This window comes from Typopeltis vanoorti, chromosome 12 (genome assembly GCF_054136105.1).
Source record: "Typopeltis vanoorti isolate ZY-2024b chromosome 12, IOZ_Tvanoo_1.0, whole genome shotgun sequence".
NCBI classification, from domain to species: Eukaryota; Metazoa; Arthropoda; class Arachnida; order Uropygi; family Thelyphonidae; genus Typopeltis; species Typopeltis vanoorti.
The window spans coordinates 109,006,766-109,029,888 of record NC_143560.1 but is presented as its reverse complement, the minus strand read 5'-3'; the positions used below and the strand labels follow the sequence as shown (position 1 = coordinate 109,029,888).

The 23,123-nt window shown below is 36.5% G+C and overlaps 1 protein-coding gene across 2 annotated transcripts in view; it reads left to right on the top strand.

Moving 5' to 3' along the window:
* The first annotated feature begins 15,375 nt into the window (after nt 1-15,375).
* Nucleotides 15,376-23,123, top strand: part of LOC150101128 (DGAT1/2-independent enzyme synthesizing storage lipids-like) — a 178,860-nt gene continuing 171,112 nt past the window's right edge. Inside the window, exons 1-2 of one of the 2 annotated variants that reach the window (XM_090401210.1) lie at nt 15,376-15,608; nt 15,838-15,933. The gene's annotated coding sequence lies outside the window, so the exon portion shown is untranslated. The remainder of the gene's footprint in view (nt 15,609-15,837; nt 15,934-23,123) is intronic. The other variant, XM_090401209.1, reaches the window with a different exon arrangement.

Here is a 23,123-nt window from a genome sequence, read left to right as displayed (position 1 = left end):
ATTTCGTGACACAAAATCAAATCGGGTAAAGGACTGTGAAAACAACTGTCCTTGCTTCAAGATAAGTTGAGCATTAAAGAAATATATTTCCTAATACATCGAAAAATAGAACACTAAAAATGACCATGCAATATTAAATAAGTATGGAAATGATCGGAAACCATCGCAAAAAAAGCGCATTTTGTAGTCTGTTGCATTATATATCATCAATTAAACCTAGAACCATATTTTGGCTTATTTACAGACTAACTGTAGCCTTTGTAACCAAATTTCGTATCCTCTTCGAACAGTTTCACGGCTACAAATCTCGATTTCCACCACAACTGAGATGAAAAGGCAACATTTTTGTAAAAATCCTTCACAAGAAATTTTATCTGGATCTATCAATCCAGAACGAAATCACCATATGCGTACGGACAGACAGAACGAATAAAATAAATGCATAGACTGGAAGGCTTCCTTTGCTTTGAAAGTTAACATTCTATAATACAAGAAATTAACAGAATTCCACAACAAACTGCGGTGGAATTCTGTTTTCATTCAAAATGCAAGAATTTCAGTATTTATTTTGGTTTATTCATATTTCGCTAGAATGGACTATTATGCTCTCCTCGCTTTTCTTTTAACTGTTGTGTGTCACATGCTAGCGATCTGTTTCTTATTATTGTGACGGACAGTATTGCAAAAGAGCAAAATAATAATAAGCACGCTGATTTATTATACAGCATCTCACACACATCACTTCTGAATCTATTCACTGAGGGTAAGCAACGGAATCAACTAAGCAGTCTTGTCCAAGTAAGCTACTTGTTTAAATAAAATCAACCAACTCTTTTACTACTGTTTCACAATCATCCATTTAAGCAGTGTACTACACCAATCATTTCGTCAGATAAGTCATTCATTCATTCATCAATGATACGATATTTGCTGATTGTATGAAATAAAATAAAGAGTTTCAGGCTATGGGTAAAGTATTTCGCTTAAAGTTCAATTAATTTGCGCAGGAAAAAAAAAAGTGTTATCTCATTTCAGAGACGCATAGTCCTATATAGTTTTCATCATTAGCGGTCACGCGGAACTTGGGATGAATATCTCCTTGGTCAATAGAAAAAGATTTACAGCTTTGGAAGAGAATATGTTAAAGTGCGGCACAACTTTGCTTTGATAAATTTGTTTCTATATTTGGGGGGGGGGGGGGTGTTCTTATCTTCATTTCACGAAAGAAAAAAACAGAGGACTAATAAGACATGTATCGGCTGCCTCGTGCTTTCTCCGTGAAAAAAAAAAAAAAACCTTCAGTTCTCCAAATCTGGAATCTAAACTAACCCATTGTCCTCCCTACTGAGCTTAAAGTTCAGAAATAAAATAATCCATTTTAAATATGGCTGGTTTATTAAAAGCAAATATTTTTACTTAAATACAATTCGAAAACCATAATAACATGTATTATTCATGCATACCCTCATTATGTGTATTAAGCATAACACAGTAGTTACCAAATTGTAGAGCACGCTTCCCTAGACGTAATATCCAAGTAACGGCTTATCAAAAAAGTCCTGAATGTACAATATATATAATTACTGTTAGTTAATATAAATATATTAAGTAAGGATAACTTATTTAGATAAACAATACTTATTACAATAGTTATCCATGAAAGCCATTTAGTAAAAGAAAGCAATGAAGACGTTCCTAATACAGGAAAAGAGGCAATAAAAAGAAAAAGAAAGTTTCTAATATAGGAAAGCGTTGCCAATAAACTTTGGAAATTACTGGTACAGTATAATATTTAATGCCTTTTCAAACGTAAATAAAAAATCTCAATTGAATTAATTAATAATATAAAAACGCATTTATATTCTCCAACCATATGTCTATATCTAGAAAGGATCCGACATATTACTTCACGATTCAGCTATGCTGGAGTTTCGATTTAACGCTGTTCAATATTATGTGCCTGGTATGCTTGAATATGTTCTATTTATTCCGTGTAGTTTATTCTCATTTTTGCACCTTGGAATATCACAAGATGAATTTACATGCACTGGCGTCATAAATTGCCATTTTTGCATCCTCTTCTCAACAAGATTTCACCAGACTCCTTGAGTTTTCATTGGAATTTCATCTCCTCACACTGAGAGTTTTGCAGTATGGTGTGTATTTCTTTCTCTGAGAAAGAAATACAGAAATTAGATCACTATTCTTGGAGAAACTAAGTATACATAAAAGTCGGAATTGCTGGCGAGCTAAGAAATGCAATGCTGATTACTGTTGATCTAGATACTGTATGCTCACAAAAATCCGTTGCTCCAAATATTTTTTTACTTAAATCTAGACGTTATGCTTTAATAAAAATATAATGGTTAACTTCAACAACTCAAAACATAATCCGCTTATAGTGAATTGAGACATAAACTGCGAAATCCTCTGAGAACTTTTCATTCCCTCAAAGAGAGGATAGCATACATTTTCCCCTAACTGTTTAGCAATAATATAATCAGTTGGTCTGCACCTCTCACAATCGCCGAGGTTGAGTAAATTTCCATTGCCTGTTAGATGATAGATGATGTTTCCTAACCAGTATTGGATATACTTGTGTATGTTCTGTAGTCAATTTTGCTGCAATGCGGAGGGAAACCAATTGCTTGTGCTAAAGGTCGACTAACTCTGGAATCGACTTGGGGGGGGGGAAGAAACTTATAATTGACAAGAAAGATCATTAATCTTATAATGATTTTTTCTGCAGATACAGCGCTACGGAATTACCAGAAAGTTGTGTAGGTCTCGTGGACAAAATTTATTTTATATTATAATAAACAAAAATATTTTTTTATTTTCAATAAAAAATAAATGTTTCTTCACAGTCTCTTGAATTTATTATCAATATTTTTACATTGAAACAAATTCCTGTTGAAATGCAATTAAAAATTTTATTTAACAATACGTTAATCATGTTTTTCGGCTATAAATGAGCACCGATTCGTAATTATTACAATTATTACAAGATTATTAGTTATTTGCATTGCAAGTTTGTACACGTAAAGACAGGTCATATAATTCAAGATCATTTTACATGTTTCACCATTCAAGTTCGAACGCACTGCTGTGTGGATGGGTCTTTTGACCCTGGAGATTTATAAAACTGTGACCAAGTAGAATGACAACTTCCCTCCCGTGGAAAATGGCACTGACTGCGTGAATGGAAATGTCAAGTACATGACTGTTTTCCTGCTCTTGAAGAACATGAAATTCTCAGTCTCCTGCAGTGTCGGGATTGAAATGTATTTCAGAACTACTGGGAAAACAAATTTAGATATGCAAGATTATTCTCTAGCATTGTTCACTATGCGACTTGCAGTTTACTGTAAGTATTATACAATAGTTCGAAACTTTTCAGCAACAACAGAACAATAAATAATAATACTAATAAAAAAATTAAAAAAAAAACTTTGTAGGTCAGAATAATGGTGGAACTTGAATGCGACCTGTAACCCATTTCTGTGGTCAATTTGAACGAGGCTAAGAGAACAGGAGAATGTGCGCTCATGAAGTACCTTAAATTCACGCGAACAGTGACGAACGAAGCGTAACCGCTTCCCTTAAAGCATTCTTAAAATGATTATCGCCAGCTGGTTCTCTCAGGAGATAAATATAGATGCGACATCTGGAATCTAAAGGATTTTAATTATTGCAATGGTTATATAAAAACATACGTATTCGATCAACTACTCCGAAATTTTCTTTGTTGCTGCTAGAAAAATACATTCTGTAGAATATTTTCTATCTTTGCTTTGCTAAATATAGCCAGATATATCGGTAGAGAGAGCAAATATGATTTTCTGTGTTATCTCCAACATGCATCCACTGTTTGCAAGGACATGAACTATGATGTGGACACTAAGCCGCTCCCCCTACCCAAGAAATCAACCACTAAATACTTGTCAGTCATCACTAAGGGGTAATGCGCGCCCTCTGTCAAATTACAAACTGCATCTTGGCAAACATATCTATCATCGTAAACAGCATTCTTCAGTCCACTGCTGGACGAATGCGTCTTCACAATTCTTCCATTTTTACCGATCTTGTTCTTCTCCCTATCATAAACATCTATAATATCTTTTTATCTTATCATTCCATCTTAACATTGGTCTACCTGGTTTCCGATAACCAGTTCTTGATGTCCCTTCTGCTGTTCTTTTTGTCCATCTGTTGTCAGGCAACACAATCACATGTCCTGCCCAGCGCCACTTATTGTCGTTTATTACTAATGCAATGTCCATTACTTTTGCTTGCTTCCTTATCCAAGTATTATTGTTTTTTTATCTAACCGTGTTATTCCCAAAATGACTCTTTTGTTTCGTTGTGTCCTTTTTAGTTTCTTTAGCTTTTTTTTAGTCAGGCTAGGTTTCGCTACCATTGTTGGGAGCACACACTGGTTGTAGATCTTCCTTTTTAAGCATTTAGTCAACTGCTTTTAAATATACTATATCTCTATAATAGTTAAAAACTTTCCATGATGTTGTCATTCTAGCTGAAATTTCATTTTGAAGTTTGCAGCCGTTTGTAACAATTTGCCCTAGATATTTGTATAAACTCCCTATTTTAATCTGCCTTTGATTTATTTTTATTTGTTTTCGTTCTGGAGTATTTTCAATATACATTATTTTTGATTTGTACATATTTATTTGCAGGTCTATCTCCGAACTTACTCCATTCGATCCAATAATCGTGTTCTAATTCTTCTGGTGATGTTACTACTATCTTGAACAGATTATAGTTACAAAAATTATGTGATTTAGGAACAGGCGTGAAATGAAGAGAAAGCCGGTGAATAAATTACGAGAATTTCATAAGATATTAATGTATTAATGGTATTAATAATACCATTTAAAGCTTGCCCATTAATACCTTATTTCATAAGGTATTAATGGGCAAGCTTTAAAAGATGTGAAGAACACTTTACAGGTCATTTCAAAATAGGCTAACAGGTATATTCTTTCCCCCCCCTCTCCGGTAAACTACTTCTGTTTTTCCACAAAACAAACAAACTGGTTAGAGAATAAAGCAAATGATAGACTCGTTTCCTAACGTTAATTTTAACTGCACCAAGTTTGAGATAAGCAGTGGACAATGTTTTCTGGTAAGCAAAGGAAGAAGAAGTATCAGCTTTCAGATTTATCTTTCGGTTCATGTAGAGAAAGTATACATAAATTTTATCTATTCTTGAAAGTTTCAAGAATAGATAAAGAAAATTACAGCCCACCTTATGCTTTGCAAGTACATTACACGTAGAGCAGTGAATGGTTCATTAGTATTGTTGGTAATTCATTTTTATTGTCAAGATTTTATTAAACGCACCACTGTTAAATTAGAGTTTTTTAATTATTTCAGTTTTATATAATTTTATTCATTCCACACTTTTTTTTAAAAAAAAATTAATGTGTGCTGTTTATGGAGCACGCACTTTCCTATTTACTCAGTGATGCATTTAGCTGAAAACTAAAGAGAAGACAAGAACTGGTTTGTCTTCCCGTCGTTCTTCTTTCACTGTCATATGAATAATTAAGAAATTTCGTTTCTGATTTGCAGTTATTATAATTGTTTGTATATTATCTCACCAAAGTATCATACGGCCAATTGCTTTATTGTATCTTCTTTTACAGCTGAAGAGGCTAATTTAAAGACGAAATCAGGACACTGGAAATCATCGTGCTTCCTTGTCGATCGTACCGCATTAGCATTTCACTGATCGTTAAATTTGGTATATGAGAAAGCACGGAGAAAAATGACCATTAATTATCCTGAACGTCTAACACTTTAAAAGAATTAGCATATGAAAAAACAGTGATGGGGCTGATTCAACAGTGCTAAGATAATCTAACGAAAGTCTGGTCATATTGCTAGTCTTATTACGGTTATATCATATAATGATTAACATAACAAAAGAGAAGTGGAAAATTGCATAGACATAAATAATAGGCTTACCTGTTGCCCTGGTTTCATAAGCATGAAATCCATAGTTTCAGGAACAAACAAACATGTTGGAGGTTAGGAGAGCAACATTTACACACGTGCACACAATCAGATGGTTGAAAGAACATGTGAAGGAGGAGATAAAAAAACCTTTGGAAGAGAGAGAGAGAGGCGGGGGGGGAGACCGAGTAAAATACTCACTCTAATAAAATTATAAAGTGGAATGACACCTCAAATAAAATAAAGACATGGTGATTCTGGCATAGCAAAATAAAAGCAAAATCACTCAGATATGGAATTCTTATGGAAATTGATTTCTTTGTTCACACCTCTATTTCTTCGTACTACAAAACAGGAAAAAAAAATGTGAAGAATGACGAATTTTGTGTTTTGCATATGGTCAAGTGCCATGCTTGTTAGGAAGGTAACATGCAATTGTAATAAGAAAGGAAAACATCATCAGCTGGATACAGTGCAACCGAGGAACGAACGCATTTTTGTATGCTTGGGATAATTACGGTAACGTTGAGTGTTAATATTATTTATATATAGTTTTTTTTCCATTCACAAATTAGGTTAAGTAATTTGACTAACATAAATCAGGTTTGTTGCTAGAAGTCGCTGTTCGTATCCTCATAGCACTCCATATTGTGTCAAAAAAAAAAAAAAGGTATTGCAGAAATAGTTCTGTAATAAATTTATTTCAATTACTATATCTTCCTATTTCATATCTTCGCATTCGGAAAACAGATCCAAGTTACATTGTAATATAATTATTTCATCATAGTTACCACCATGCCCACGGCTAGCTAATTACTATCCTTATATTTCCTAACATTAATTTCTTAGGATGAGGTTTTATGCATATTGAATATATCTGTCTGCAAATTGCATGTATTCTCATGGCTGGTTTGTCTGTTTGTGAGATGGAAAACCCTACCACCGCCTATTAGATTGCTAATTTGCCTTCATTTGAAACATTCTTCGCATCAGGTTTCCAACTTAAGTTTTTTCCAACCAAAGGGTAGCATCGATTATTTGGTATTCTTAAATTGCAAACCCAACCACTACAGCAAAAGAATAGCCAATTAATTACTTCAGGAAATCGTTAATGACAGCAGGCTACGAACAAATTCAAAAAACCCTAGCTCATTATTTGGAGACCATTAATTTAGCGCAACCGACTGCATTAGTTTGAAATTTTGGCCGAAACAACAACTAAGACATCCACCTTCTTCACATTCTGAAACTATCTGATACATAGCAATGTTATAATAGATATTCTTCCACAGCAAACATTTCACCAAAATTACTTCTTAATCTTCCTTTCCATCTGATCGATCTCTTCTGCCAATTTGAGCATTTTCAGATCTGAATTCATGAATAAGTTCACTTTCACTTAATGCTTTTATCTGGAAATAAATGTTAAGAACCTCGTTGGACAATAGTGATATTCTACTATTGTGCAAGCGCACACATTTTCTTCGGCATTATTGAGAATTACTTCACAAATATTCGAAAACAAACACTCGTTCCTCGTTCCAGAGTATCCAAACAAAAAGAGGTAATTAAATCGCTTACCGTGTAATTAAAAGAGAAATACATTTCCAACACTGAGTGTGCCGAAATAATAGGACAATAAGGATTCTCACTCCATTGCGTTTGACAGTAGAGTGAGAACTCGATGTGTGGACTAAGGATTTTTTTTGTCTTTTTTTTTTTTTTTTTTTCTTTTTGTAATTTTCGAAAATCCTGCTCTAGAGACCAAACATGGAACTTTTTCAAGCCACTTCAGACCTCCAATACCAGCGATGAAGTTTATCTCCCACCTAAAGACAATTACAAATATCCATGCCTGCAGCAGGATTCGAACCCGCGAGCTAGCTCGATATAATAAAAATACTAATGTCTTGGGAGAAGATGATTCTGAGTTATATCTTACTTCAACAACTTGCACAAGGAGTCCATATTAAATACTGTAGAGCCCATCATTCACTTAGCATGCAAAACTATAACTTTAATCAAGGTCTATTGGGTAAGTCACATGACATCAGCTATCATACCTTGGATATATACATAAGAGCAGTTGGCAGTGGGACTGAGATACTTATTTTATTAAAAAAAATTGCATTTCCTTACTTTCCCACATGCAGTTTCTAATATGCGTTTCCGACTTCTTTTTTTTTAAATATTTTTAAGCAACACATCATTGCATAAAGTACTTAAAGAAAATTGTGGAAAATCACCGTAGGGACGAGCAGTAAGATATACAATGGCAGAATATTAAGAGTAGAAAAGAAAATATTATTTATAAGAATGCTAACGCTGTTAAGGTTAATCAAAGCTGTCCTTTATTTCAATTTCATTAGATGATTGGTATATTCATCCTTGACTGCATTTCACAGTAGCGTTACCTTATATGCTAAATCATCTGGAGTACATGTAAGAATATTTAATTCCATTGTCCTTTATTACATGAATTCGAGTTTGTTTTGAAATACTTGTTACCCTTGACAACTTTGCTTACAACTACCTTGGCTTTGTTAATTGAACACCGTTTTTCCTTGTTATATACCGTATTGATAATTTTTTTTTCAAATTTTCGTGATGGGCAAATAACAAATGAGTAGGAACTTTCCTTGTTCCTTGCAAGTGAGTTTTTTTTTTTTTTTTGGGGGGGGGGGGATAGAGCATACCAAGTCAAGGCAACTATCATATGCTTTTAACCAAATAAGAACCGTAAATGACGATTACAAATTTGTCTTACCCAAATTACCACTTAATATATAGTCAAATATCCACCATGATATATTATGGTGGATATTTGACAAAATAGTTTAAACGTGATTTATAGCATTCATAAAACTCATAGTTTTCCTTTTCTAGGAACGAAACAGATCCATGGTTCACAACTCTATCAATCTGGTACCTTCCAGCATCCCAAGGATTATACTTTCATTGTTTTTTTCAGGGCTTCCTATATCTCTTTTTCCTCAGTTTTATTTAATTGCTGGCCTGATAGACAGAGTGGTTAGCGTATTCGTTCTCCACCCAGCAGGCGGTTCGAATCCTACCATGGATATGGATGTTTTGTAATTGTCATCAGTTGGGAGATGAATTGCGTTGCCCGGTGCGAGACTACCACCGGCTCATTAAGTGCCTTGAAAAAAGTTCCATGTTTGATCGCTAGAGCAGGTTTCCAGATTATGAAAAAAGAAATAAAAAATACAATAAATAAATGAACTTACAATAGAAAAAAAAATCCCTTATCTCATCCACGGTACTAATGTACTATAGATTTACCATTCATGGAGGTCACATAATTTTTTTCCCCTCTTTTAGTAGTCTTCATTTATTTTATTTTATCATTTATTAGTCGTCCTCCATTCCTTGTAAGTGCAATAAATGATAAAATAGAATTTCTTATTTTGTAATTTCCTATTGTATACATTCTCGTACATCTTTCAACTGCTCCAAGAAATTTAACTTCAGCCATTTGTAGTCTACTTGCATCCTTCTTTTCTCTCTCTGTACAATTTTCAGAACCATACAATAGCATTGGCATTGAACCGTATAAAATTTTAATTATGTTTAATTTCTGGTTTTGTATTTTATTATTCGTCTTATAGCATCAGAGCTGGCTTGGAAATGGTTTAATTTATTGTCTACCTCATTCTCAATATCCAAGGATAAGCATTGAAAGTTTCTTTTTCTAGAATTTGTTTTCAATTATTATTTTAGTTCCTGTGGAATACTTATTCCAGAAGTTGCAAAAAGTACTGTGTTTGCTGTTGTATGCTGATTGACATTTATTCCTGGATTTACTACAGATTTCCATTTCCTCATCAGATTGGTTGATTGATTTGAGGTTTTATAGCGCAAAGAGAGCAAAGGTCATACTGCGCCATGACGCGGGTTACAGCAGTACACAGGGTGTCGATAGGTAAATAAATAGTTACAAGGAGATAAAATAGTGAATAGTATAAAATATATGTACAAAGTTATTGTAACATAAATGAGTAAGTAACGGGCGTACAAAGTTTAGTATTTACAATGCGGTATCTACGTATATATAAATCCATAATCAAACGTCTTTGAATAAATTAACGTTTTTTAAAAATCTAAAACGTCGTGCAATCTGTCTGAGCCTGATAACATCTGGCTGAGTGTATAGGACTCGGCCAGATAAGTAAAAATGTAATTTCTCTCTTGTGCGAAGCGCTCGCACTCCACCAGAATACAACTAATGGTAAGACGAGTGTTGCATTTCCCACACACGAGTGGATCATCAGCCCTCAGTAAATAAGAATGTGTGAGATGACTGTGACCTATGTGGATCCTAGCAAGAACAACTTCCTCTCTTCTGTTCCTACGTTGACTAGACTGCCAGTGCTTAATGTCAAGCTTAATCTCATGTAATTTGTTCGTCAGTGCTTCCTGCCATGAGTATTGTCATTAACTTTGGTTTTATAACCTGTGTGTAGTCAGTATAAGGGACCGTCAAACAGTAGGTCGAGAAAGTATGAGCTGATCTAGCAGCTGCATCTGTGATGTCATATCCCTTAATTTCAATGTGGCTGGGAATCCAACACAACCGAGCATAGAAATATTTATTTTGTGCAAGAGTTGAAACACTTCATCAAGCTGGATGTGGATAGACTTTGGATAGAGTGGAAATCGGAATGATGTTTTTAGAATTATTGCATGGACAATATAGTCTGTTACATGCTTCACTGCTTCATTAATAAGTGCTTGGCTGACTGCTTCAGTATTAAATTTCGCAAGATGGGAAATTGTATTCCAGTCAGCCTGGTCCATTTTCGACATGCATCCGGGTAGGAGATGGTTCCTCTGACCGCATAGTACTGATAAGAGAGACATTATCGCTTCCATATATGTTTTCATCAACATCCCATGTGAGCAGTGGAAAAACGGCATAGGAGCATATTGTAAGATCGGTTGCAGAATAAGAACGGGTAGGCATGTGGAAGAAGGCATTGCTCTGGTATTAATAAGGGAGAGGTTATGGTTATCGAGCATTCGCTCAATGATACGACCTCGTCTATTCGTGTTGGCGATGGCCCACAGATGGCGCCAACACGTACTCCACCCATTGGGAGTACGGGCCGAGGCAGTTGCATTACGAGATTATCGAGTTCCGTCTCATTTAGTTCAGAACTTGGTGGTAAATATACTGAGTATACTGTAATTAGATACCCCATAGATAGGTGAATCGTTACCGCTTCCAGAGCACTATTAAGCTGAACATGATGGAATGAGGGGTATGACTGCCCACAAGAATGGCTACTCCACCATATCAAACCACCTCCATGGTTGGGGTGACGCATGTCATATAACGTACGTTTCATATGACATGCTTGGGCCAAACCGTGTCATATGAAAAGTCAGAGTCAAAAACAATCTTGGATCCAATTTGCACAATAGTGATATTCCTGATGGTAGGATCCTCACTGGTTTTAAATGTTTTCTGCAGCAGGTGCTTGATATCGATATTCTGGTGAAACCCACGACAGTTCCATTGTAAAAATTTTTCTATTGTTCAAGCTTTGGAGATTTGTCTAGTTTCCAGAAGGTAAGAACTTGCCCTTATTAGGTTTATATTTCCATTAAATTTTGGGAAATGTGGACGACCAGTGTCTCTCTCTCTTCCTCTGGAAAATATGCAATACATCATCGGATGTGTCAGGATCTTCGAATAAGTTCTAGTAGCTTTCAGTGGATACTGAAGTAGCCATTTTTTTCTGTGGAAGAGTCGGATGGTTTATCTTTGATAACCTTGCCATAATTTTTGTCATAAGGTTCTCATCGAATGGAATCATTTTCGGAGGAAGGCCGTACATCGTGCGATTAATGCACTCAACAGTACACATTGTCACGATCGTTTGTCATCTTTCCACTTCTGGCATGCATGTCAGAGGTGGAAAATGACAAACGGGCGGTATGCTGGGTGATCTCGCTGACAGTTTACACATTTAGCTTTCTTGCCAGAGCAATATTGGGCACATTGGGCAGAGGTGGCAGAGCCACAACATGCAATGTGGGCATGTCCGTATTTCTGACATTTGAAGCATCTTAGTGGATTAGGGGTGTACAGTCGAACAGGACAATTGAGGCATCATGCTTTAACAGATGTCGGAGGCTTGGGAGTATCAAATTTAAGGATGATGCTTCTGGTTGGAACCAGTGACCATCACTACGGATCATGTTGAGCATCATACCTATCACCTCTGATCTCTCAGCTCTGAACATATCTCCTCATGAGGGACATCTAGGAGATCCCACTCTGAGATCACCATACAGGAACTAAGTGTTTTATGGAGTGTAACTGTCATTGGTAAAGCCCATTAATGATGCTCTGAGTAGTTTTTCAGAATGTTGTTTACACGATGTTTCTACGAGGACATCGCCAGAACGTAGTTTCTTTACTGTTTTAAGAGAACCTGCCAGCCTTTCTATACCCTTTTAAATGAAGAAGGGTGACATTTTCCCTATTGGCTTTTCATCTGTAGCATTGATGATTATAAAAACTGGTGCATTTATACTGGAATCACATGTATTTTGTTTCTCGTTTCTGTTGTCGAAAGGTGTATCAATAGTATCAATACTTGGTTACGGCTTTGTTAAGGCTCCTGAAACGATTGAGAATGAAGGATTTAGTTGACTTAGTTTTGGTTCAGCGCCAGAACACCCCAACCACCATGGAGTCACACATGAATGCCTAATCTCCAGCAAGCAATGACATTTCGGAAGTGGAACGCCAGGGTTTCCACGGACACTATATGAGCACCATAGCAAGCATTGGGTTCTATCCTTGGACATGAGGAAGGAGACTTACTGCAACACCACTGACTCTTGCAGGCAAGCCCATTAGCCGATTGATCATGGCCGGGCCATCCAGGACCGCCCATCTTGCCGAAGCAGAAGCCAGAGTAGTGCAAGACTACTAGGATCTACCTTTCCGAATGTCCGCGGATCGCACCACACAGCAAATACGGCAACAAGGCGTTCGATCCCAGTGTCTGGAAGGTAGGACAGTAAAAAAGACTCAAGAGAAGTACAGCGAAGAATACGTAAAGCAAAGAGAAAGAGGCCGAGAGGTCCCCTTCACCATGAACAGGCGCCTCACATTGAGATGTGTGTGTGTGCATGTGAGTATGTACATATATAATTTAATAGAGCCTCCGTAGCTCAGCCAATATAGACGAAGTCCTTTGGTCGGAAAGACTTGGTTCGATTCCCGTCAGGAACCTTTATCTGGTCTCTTTCGACCAAGGGTGAGTTAGCTGGTTTCATACGGAGGTTGAGTTTTTATTTTCTCCAGGAAGCATGGGTTTTTCGTCTCCCAGAACAGGCAAACCAGCCCCGTGAATACACGCATCTCCAGACATAGGACACTCCTGGAATAGGATTGACCGACCTATTCAGTGGGATTTCTAGTTTCGAATCGTAATAGGCCACGAATATATATATAAAATAACGGTGGAGAAGGCTACATCCTAATCGAACGCTTTGATTCGTTCCTATTTCTTCTATTGCATTCATTAATATGATTATTGTTGTACTGTTATTTAAGCTCTCGATATTGCATTTAATAACTGTTTTGGATAGTCTCAGCTTTCTGTCTGCAATAGTTTCAAACCTTTTATGTAAAATTTTAATGCATAAATTATACCTGTATTTAAGAAACTGATATATAATTTTTAAGTAATAAGCTTTCGTTTCCGTACTTGAAAACTAATATTATTTTAACTTTTTTTTTTTTTTTTTCAGATACAACAGCTAATCTAACGCATATTTAACAGACTCGGGAATCTAACTTTAAAAGGGATATCAATCGTCATTCAATCATCACTGGTGCCTTACCGATCCGTTCATTTCATTTCCTCCGTGACCATAATTTTACTAGAATGAGGTGTTTAGTCATATTTCTAACTTCTTCTTCTTTTTTTTTTTTTTAATGTAAAACTGGATGTGTGTGTGTGTTTTCTGCTAGCAGCTTTGTCTGACTTCTGGATGAAAAATCCGATTTCCAGGAGGGAAAACAAACTTTCCATCACCGTATGAGACTGTCTAACTCACCTGCGGTTCAAAAGTCCATATAAAGATTTTTCGCGTGTTTTTTGCAGGATGTGAGCCCAGTCTTTCCAACCAAAGAGCATTTGTCGATACTATATATTGGATTTCAAGTGTATATTCTAAATGATCACCGTCCATAATGTATTAATCCGTCTACTCTTCTGTCACAGCCAGCTCTGTCCCATGCAACCGAACCCGAACATTGTTAATCTGCCTGCACAATAGCTCTGTTATAGAAACCGAGGGAAAAAATCTTCTGGCTCAACTTTTACAACTTTAGACGCCTTAAACTTCTAGAAGAGAGCCCATTTAATTCTCTCAACCAGGAATGCATAATCTTTTGCACTCTTTAATCAATCCTTTTGTCAGTACCATAGTCTGATTTAATGTTTCCTGAATTTCTTTTCACTATCAAGTTTCCATCTCTTAAGGTCACCTGCACAACTGATCTCAAAGTCTCTCAATGTGCTGCAATTGCATGAAACGTCCGATGACTAATAAGGCGGCTTATGATAGCACTTCACTTCAATGAAAGTCGGTTCACACTAAAACGTTTTCCATTTCCTGCCTTGTCAACTAAAATTATTTAGTGCGTACCTCTTATTTTTTAGCCTTGGTGTGCTACATTGGAAAAATGTCTGCATTATTTTGCAATACAGTGTATAATACATTTCAGTTTTCAGGGTACTGTTCGACTGGTCTGGCCAGTTTGTAGTCTACTGTTGAATGCTTGTAAAGAAGCTAGTTTTATCATTTTCAAATTGTCAATATCTGAGAATTATTGTACATATTTAAAAATAATCTCGGGAGGAGAACATTTTTTTTCATTTCCTTAAGTGCCAACTTCGATTTTTGTGAGTGATGTCTGAGCGCAAGGAATAGGAATCAGTGCTTTCGATGCCATTTGTCAATTTAAATACTGAAATGCTAAATCCTTATTAATTTTTTTTGTTTGTTTTAAAATTCCAGTGGTATTCACATACATACCATATGCAGTGGAAAGAAGAAAAAAAAAAAAACGTTTTACTCAAACTATTTCTATTTAAAATTAACATATATTCAAATATTAAAGTTTTATTTTTTTTAACTTTCATATTATAGCTAATATAAGCTACTACTAAATTCCCTTTTTGATATCATTCGCGATTATTTCTAATCACTTGAGCAATTGGGCACACTTGAACATACCTTCATGCTTCAAAAGCTTGAAAAGTTGTGCAATGGCGCATTAACCATTACACAACTTCTATTTAGTTGCCTCAGGGATGCGCATCCGATATGCTCATTTGACTGTAGGTGAAACAAACCTTTGTTGCCTCTTAGCCGTCCTCCTTGAGGGAATACAAGGTGAACGGAATTCAGCGTCGGCCAAGGCCAATGTAACTGGTGGTGTCGGGAGTACATACACGTCTGAACCGACACAGGTGCTACAAGTTTCAAAGAACCGGTTGCTCACTTGTATATCGTACTCTGTGAATACACGTGTGTGCATCACTCATTGTGGAAAGTTTCATACGGATGCATCAAAAAACACGGTAAGTGAATATTAAATGCGTTACAATCATTTGTGAAAATGCTACTTTTAAGTCATGTGTGTGAAATGTTACGAAACATTTATATAGTAGATACCTGGCAGCAGTAAATACCTTAAATCTCATAAAGCTATCAAGATCGAGATAGTAACCATGACATTGACTTAAGAAAGAATTTCCGACTTCTAATGAAACAAAATTAGGATAATATAACATTTATTTTATTTTGAAGGGCGTTTTACAATATTCCTGTGGATTTTAAAAGTTAGTATGCATCATGCTAGATTGAATTTTGTCTATTAAAAAAAAAGGGAAAAAAAGACTTTAGGTAAGAAGAATTTATAATTCTATTTATATATATATTTTTTCATTTATTTTGGCGTATGGAGATTGTAGCCTATAATTCTGAGCTGTAAGATGTGGCATATATTGTTGGCAATCATTATATGCTTCGACTGAAAAATGCTAAACCTTTTTCGTGACCATCTTCGAGAAACGTCAAGAGAGAAAAATAGCACGAAATTGGTTCAGGGTAAAAGTTTACGTCGGCAAGTAAAACAACGAAGTACATTTCATTGAAAATGGAGTCTTCGTATGAAGAGTAGACGTGCTCTGGTTCAAATATGATATGCTATTTAAAGCGCAGATAGAGTGTTTGAGTAATTATAAGTATTTATTAGCAATAGACTGAAACATCTGCGGAAGTGAGCACAGAACTAAAAAATGGTTATCAGCTACCAGAAATACAAGTTCTCCAGAAAGAAATGTTAAATGTGCTCTGTTATTCGTAAAATATTTACTACTGAAAATTTTGCAATATCAACAAATATTTCAAGACACTAACCTTCTGTAATTCGCTTCCCTTTTGTTCATCGTTGGTTCTTTCTATTTTCACTATTTGGAACTTTTATGTACTGCAAATTACAACTATCTAAGGTAAGCACTAATAAATTTGTTCTTCTTAGCAATTTAATCACTTCATTATACACTACTTAATGTAATCAATATCGGTTATACATTAAGTTGACAACTTCTAAATACCGGTAATTGACTAGCGATCGTTGCGCCTTCGCACAGGAAAATGACTATTTTATATATATATATATATATATATATATATTAAAAACATAGATTTAATGACTAAAAACCGTGATAACTTATAAAAATTTTAATAAGAATAATACGACTAGTTTCGGCTTATAACAGCCTTCCTCAGGTATTCTTAAAGGAAAAGAATAGTAATAAACATTGAAGTATCTAAACAAACTGGAAATTACAGGTAAAAATTGCCACACACATAATTGATACATAAAAAACGTTGTATTTTTTCAAGTTGTTCTAACAGGCGTGCCATTGTTTATTGCAACTGTGCGTGCTGGGTCACGTGAACGCCAATATTGAATAACTGCAGCATGGCTATCCGGGATGTTATAACTCAAAATTTGTTTAAGTGGACAGGGTTCAGCAGGATTTCCCTTGATTCTACAATTTTCCTCTCAAACTCATCATCACAGCGAAAGACATTTTCTGATCTATCCCAGCAAACGGAGTGGCTTTGTTGATCATCATTAGGATTATTTGAAAAAAGAACATGACTGGATAACGCAGTTGCATGAGATCGTTTGTAAGAGATGTCTTTCTTATGCTCTTCTATACGTTGTTCAATAGATTTGTTAGTTTGTCCAAAATAAGGGATATTGCAATCGCATCATAATTTATATACACCTGGATATTTTAGGTTGTGACGAGTAGGCTTTGAATGGCTGATTAGAGAACGGATTTTAGGAAGTGTAGTGAAGAACGTCCTGATATTATATTTTTTAAGGACTTTAGCTAATGTTTTAGCTAAAGGCCTTAAAATTCCAGGTGTATATAAATTATGGTGCGATTGCAATATCAATATGTGTAATGAACTACGAGATTTTTTTATTGTTGTTTCAATCCTTTAGTAAAAAAAAAAAGTTAAGGGTTGAAGGAACTCCGCCTACTCTCTTTGAGTAATTAGAGAGACGTTAGAGGATTATTTTTTATTAATTTTCTACATACCTCAAAAATTTATTTATAGGAGACTGAAACGCAGCACCTGCTTTTTCTTCAACTAACAATCTACTGCTGGCGTTAAATGTGTATTTCCTACCAAAAAGCACCAATCTTTGTGGTTGAATTCAAATAAATGTGAGATACTAATCTCTCTCACAGGCTCCAATTCCAACAGGAATGAAAGGCCCATCTGCAACCTATATAACATCTAGGAATAGGACAACAGAAGAATGGGGCCTAAAAAAAAAAAAAAAAAAAAAAAAAAGAAATAACAGACCCTAGAGAATTAAACCCTAACCAGAACCAATTTCGCTTATTTACGTATTCAAGTATTATTGTGATTATTTAATTTTTTCTTCGTGAGAAGTCAGGCTAGAGTTCACTGTTTACTACAGGAGTAATGCTGTAGGCCAGCGTTCTTCAACCTTTTTACACCTGCGGACCGGGGAGAATAGGAGTAAAATTTCGAGGACCGGCTGACGTCTAAGACAGAAACATAAACCAATGTAGATAGTATTTTATTTATTAAATCCAATGCTATAAAATTACAATTTTTAGTTAGTGCGACATCTGCTGCTGCTTAGAGTTTAGAAATTTTGATATACGTGGCTGAAGCGTTGCTTATGAGAGACGAAGAAATTTTTGGCGGACCGCCAGGAAATTACCACAGGTTGAAGAACAAGGATGTAGGCCACTATAGTGTATCTTGATGTACGGTAGCTTATATCCCAATATGTGTGTGTTATATGTTTTCTGCTTGTTACAGGTGATCAGCATTCGACGTGTAAAGTAAGTGCATTAGCACGGTAGCTTGTCTGTATGTATAATTTTACACATTGAATTCTGATCACCTGTAACAATGAAAGATTTGTGGTTGGCATGAATCAATATAGATTCAGTTGATTTAATGAGACAGTATTAAAAATTAAATAATATTTTATATACTTTTATTTTAAAAAAAAGGAGGAGAGAAACTAATTATAGTTTGCTTTTCATTCAACAAATTCTTCCAAAGTTTTATTTCAATTTTCTTGCTTCAGGGGTTCGATTAGAACAATCGGCTTAAGGTCATTCCTGTTGATATGCTGGAGGAAGTGCGGAAGAAAGAGAGAGAGAGAGAGAGACAGAGAGAGAGAGAGAGAGAGAGAGAGAGAGAGTAACCACATTGATATCATGAATAATTAGCTGTTATCATAAAAAAAGGCTGATTTCGTCAGTCTTTAACCTTACAGACAGGAGCCTCCGTAACTTAGTCGATTTCGACGATGCTCTTTGGAAAGATTTGTGGTTGGCATGAATCAGTATAGATTCAGTTGATTTAATGAGACAGTATTAAAAATTAAATAATATTTTATATACTTTTATAAAAATCTGGATAAGAATTCCGTCTAGGATGCGAATAACCTTTATTATTATTATTATTATTACGGGAGACTCCAGGGAGTCCTTAGACTCATCGAGGGAGGCCCTAAATATCATGTCCACACAACTATATGACATTCTCACAGTATCTATCATACCTTGCCTTAAACTCACTCACCGTCATAGCACCCACAACAGACTCTGGCAGCTTATTCTACTCATTTACCACTCTAAAAGTAAAGAACCCAGCTCTAACATCCCTGCTAACCACACTCTTTCCCAGCTTCCATAGGTGTCCCCTAGTTCTCCCACCACCAGTCCTGATCTCAAAAATATCCTCTTAATTAATCCTATAGAAACCCTTTAGCAATTTGAATGTCTCAATCATATCTCCCCTTTTCCGCATATCAACTAATTTCTGCAACCCACAAATCTTCAACCTGTTCTCATATGGTTCATTCTATAGACCCGCTATCAATTTAGTCACTCGCCTCTGGATCCTCTCCACCTCCCCATCAAGAAGGAACCTAGGTGACCAAATCTGGGCACAGTAGTCGAGATGAGGTCTTATCAAGGCTCGGTACAGAGGTACAATAACCTGCTTGTCTCTGCTCATCAAGGTATTTTTCAACAACCAAGTGACTTGATGAGCTGATTTAGCTACTTTTGCAATGTGCCCCCTAAACTTCATCTCCCTATCCACCAACAGTCCCAAGGGCCTGGCCTCATCAATCTCCTGGAGTACAGTTCCACCAATGTGGTATACTGCTGCTAATCTTTTCACCCCAAATGCATAACCTTACATTTTGACACATTAAATTGACATCCATTCTCCTTAGCCCAGAACTCCAATCTATCTATCTAAGTCATCCTGCAAGATTTTGACATCTTCTGCATTCACTATCGCCCTACCCAACTTTGCATCATCAGCGAACAAATGAACTGTTCCTCTTAGATCCTTCCCTATATCGTTAATGAACAAATTAAACAGCAGTGGTCCAAGAACAGATCCCTGCAGCACACCACCTAGTCACAGGCCATCTTTTGGACTCTACTCCTGAATAAACTACTCTTTGATATCTCTCCATCAACCACCCTCCTATCCATCTCACCAACCCTATATCCATTCCCATATGTTGTAGTTTACATATTAGAATTCCATGTGGTATCCTGTCAAATGCCTTAGCAAGGTCCAGCAGTATCATTGTAAACCGATTACCCTTATCCAGTTCAGCTGTCACTGTGTTATAAAACCTGAGCAAGTTACTGAGGCATGACCTACCCTTCACAAAGCCATGCTGTCCCCTGTACAGTATCTCATTTTCATCAATCCATTCCTGTATTTTTCCCTTGACTACTTTCTCCAAGACCTTGACAACGACTCCTGATATGCTGATTGGTCGGTAATTTGCAACCGTAGTCTTGGATCCTCCTTTATGCAGTGAAACTATTTTCCCCTCTTTCCACACCTTTGGGACTAAATCAAACTCGAGACTCAGATTAAACAACGTGGTCATGGGCACTGATAATTCCTTAGCCACTTCACGCAAGACCCGTGCCGGTATATCATCCAATCCCACAGATGTATTCATATTAAGGTTCTGTAATAGACTAGTCACCTCCACTTTATTCATCACAATTCCGGTATAAACTAATGGTTCGTTCATTTTTTCAATGTCACCACCTGGATGATATATTTTGCAAAGTGCTCGCTCAGTAACTCCACTATATCGACTGATTCGGTGACCCCCTTACCATCGCATTCCTTAAAATCATTTTGCCGTGTACAGTTTTTGTCTTGCTTGCAGCATATTGCAAGAACTGTTTGGGATTCTCTTTAGCTTGCATAGCTAGTTTCCTTTCATACTCCGCTTTTGCTTTTTTTTTACCACACTTTTTTTTTACACTTCTGGCCTGCACTTTATAACGTTCATGTGCCTGCAGGTCACCCCTTTCTTTAAATTCCCTCCAGAGTTGTTTCTTTTTTTGCAGCTCAAGCTTAATGGTGTTATTCATCCATTTAACCCCTACTTGTTTTACTATTCGGACCCTAGGTATACAATCAGCCATAACCTCCTGTAAATGCTCCTTGACCACTTCCCATGCTCTATCGACATCCAGCCCTTGCAGTTGTACATGCCATGGCACTGATCCAAGCAATCTCCTAAGCTTGTCATACTTGCCAGCACGGTAAATCCACATATACCCTGTCTTAATCGAAAATTCCATACCTTTAGCCACTCCTAGGTCAAGACTTTATGATCACACTCACCAATAGGTGGCAACATGGTCATATTCATTACAGTCAAATTCTGAGATGATATTACCTGGTCAAGCACTCTCACACCCCTAGTATTTTCAATTACATGCTGTCTCAGATAGTTATTCCTTAATAATTGAATAAAATCCATTTCCTTCCTCACATGTGTCCTCTCCTTCCAATCAATGTTACCATAGTTGAAAATCCCCCATAATAATTACTCTCCTTCCACTCATTTCATCAATTTGTTTATGCATACTATCTCCACCATCTATTCCATCATCTGGTCTATAGCAGCACCCAACTGTATATTTTATTCTGCCAGTCTCAATCTCACACCAAATAGCCTCAAATGAGCTCTTTTCACTATCCTGCGATAACTTCAATTCTCCTTGGCTGCAGTTCATCAGCTATCATCAATAACACCCCTCCCCCCATTTTATTCCCTTTGTCCCTACTAAACACACTATAACCTACAAATTCTATCCCACTAACTATAGCATCTTCCATCAGCCATGTTTCACTAATGTCAATAACCTAAGGCCAGGAAGAGCCAATCAAGGCCAAAAATTCTTCCTTCTTGTTCCTAATACTCCTGCCATTAGTATACATGAAATGTGCAGTGATCACTTTGTCCCACCCCTATCTTGATGTGTTATTCTAAATATCCCATTCCCATTTTTTGTCCTTAGTACTGGCTCGGGTACATTTTATACATTCTTACACTCAACTGTCTCAGTGATGTCCGCATATCCACTCCCCCCCCTCCTTGGTAGTTCTAGTTTCCCTGGTTCTGCACATCCATTTTCACTTCATTAAGCAACACTTTTTCCAGTCTCCGCGCACCAAATCCATTCAAATGCAGGCCACCCATCTTGCATAAATCTTTTGTCCATCAAACTCATTCCACATGTCCACGAATTCGACACCACACCGTCTGCATAACCTCCACATAATGTAATTTGAGATTATGGCCCTCCTTCTATACTCCTCTCTGTCATACCGCGGAAACAGACTCACCATTCTAACTCTATCACTCTTTTCTTTCGCTACCTTTAACAATACTTTCAAGACCTCTCTCATAAAAAATGTATCTCCTTTCAATTCATTCGTACCCGCCACAACTATCAATTCTTTCACCCACTGTTTTTGCGCTCTAATACTCTCACTTACATCCTTAAATTTCGCACCCGGTAAGTACGATTTAGTTAAACTCCCATCTATCACTCCTCTTAATAACGGGTCACCATACAACACTTTTTCCTTCATTTCAGAAACTCTCCCACTCTTACACTTATTTTTCCTTTCAAACACTTGTTTATTTACGTTAGCCGAATCACTCTGGAAAGAGTTTTGCAGGTACTCTAATTGCCGCTGTGCATTTTGTATCACTGCGCGCAACCTAGCGATCTCACTTCCTACAAATAATTCCTCATTTTTTTATCATTAAAACCATTTTCTCTCTCCGTATAGTTGCTTTCACTCTTTCTTTGATCACCACTCTCATTGCTATCTTGCACATCGCAATTCCCTATCAAGCCACTATTTTCACTCACATTCTGGCTTTCTTCAACCATAACTGTCTCACAACCTGACACATACTTCAACTCTTCACTTTGCTTACACTTTCTGCACATTCTCCCACCACTATCACTTTCAATCCAAACTCCAGCCTCATTCAGGAATGCATACTTCCCACACACATCACATTGGACAAACTCTCTCACATTACAGTTTTTTTTATCCGAACTTTTGAACAGAAGATGAGTTACCTGGTGGCTTATGGGTGGCATCAGGCAAACCAGCGGGCAGAAGAGTTTACACACAGTAAAAAGAGAGAGAGAGAGAGAGATCTG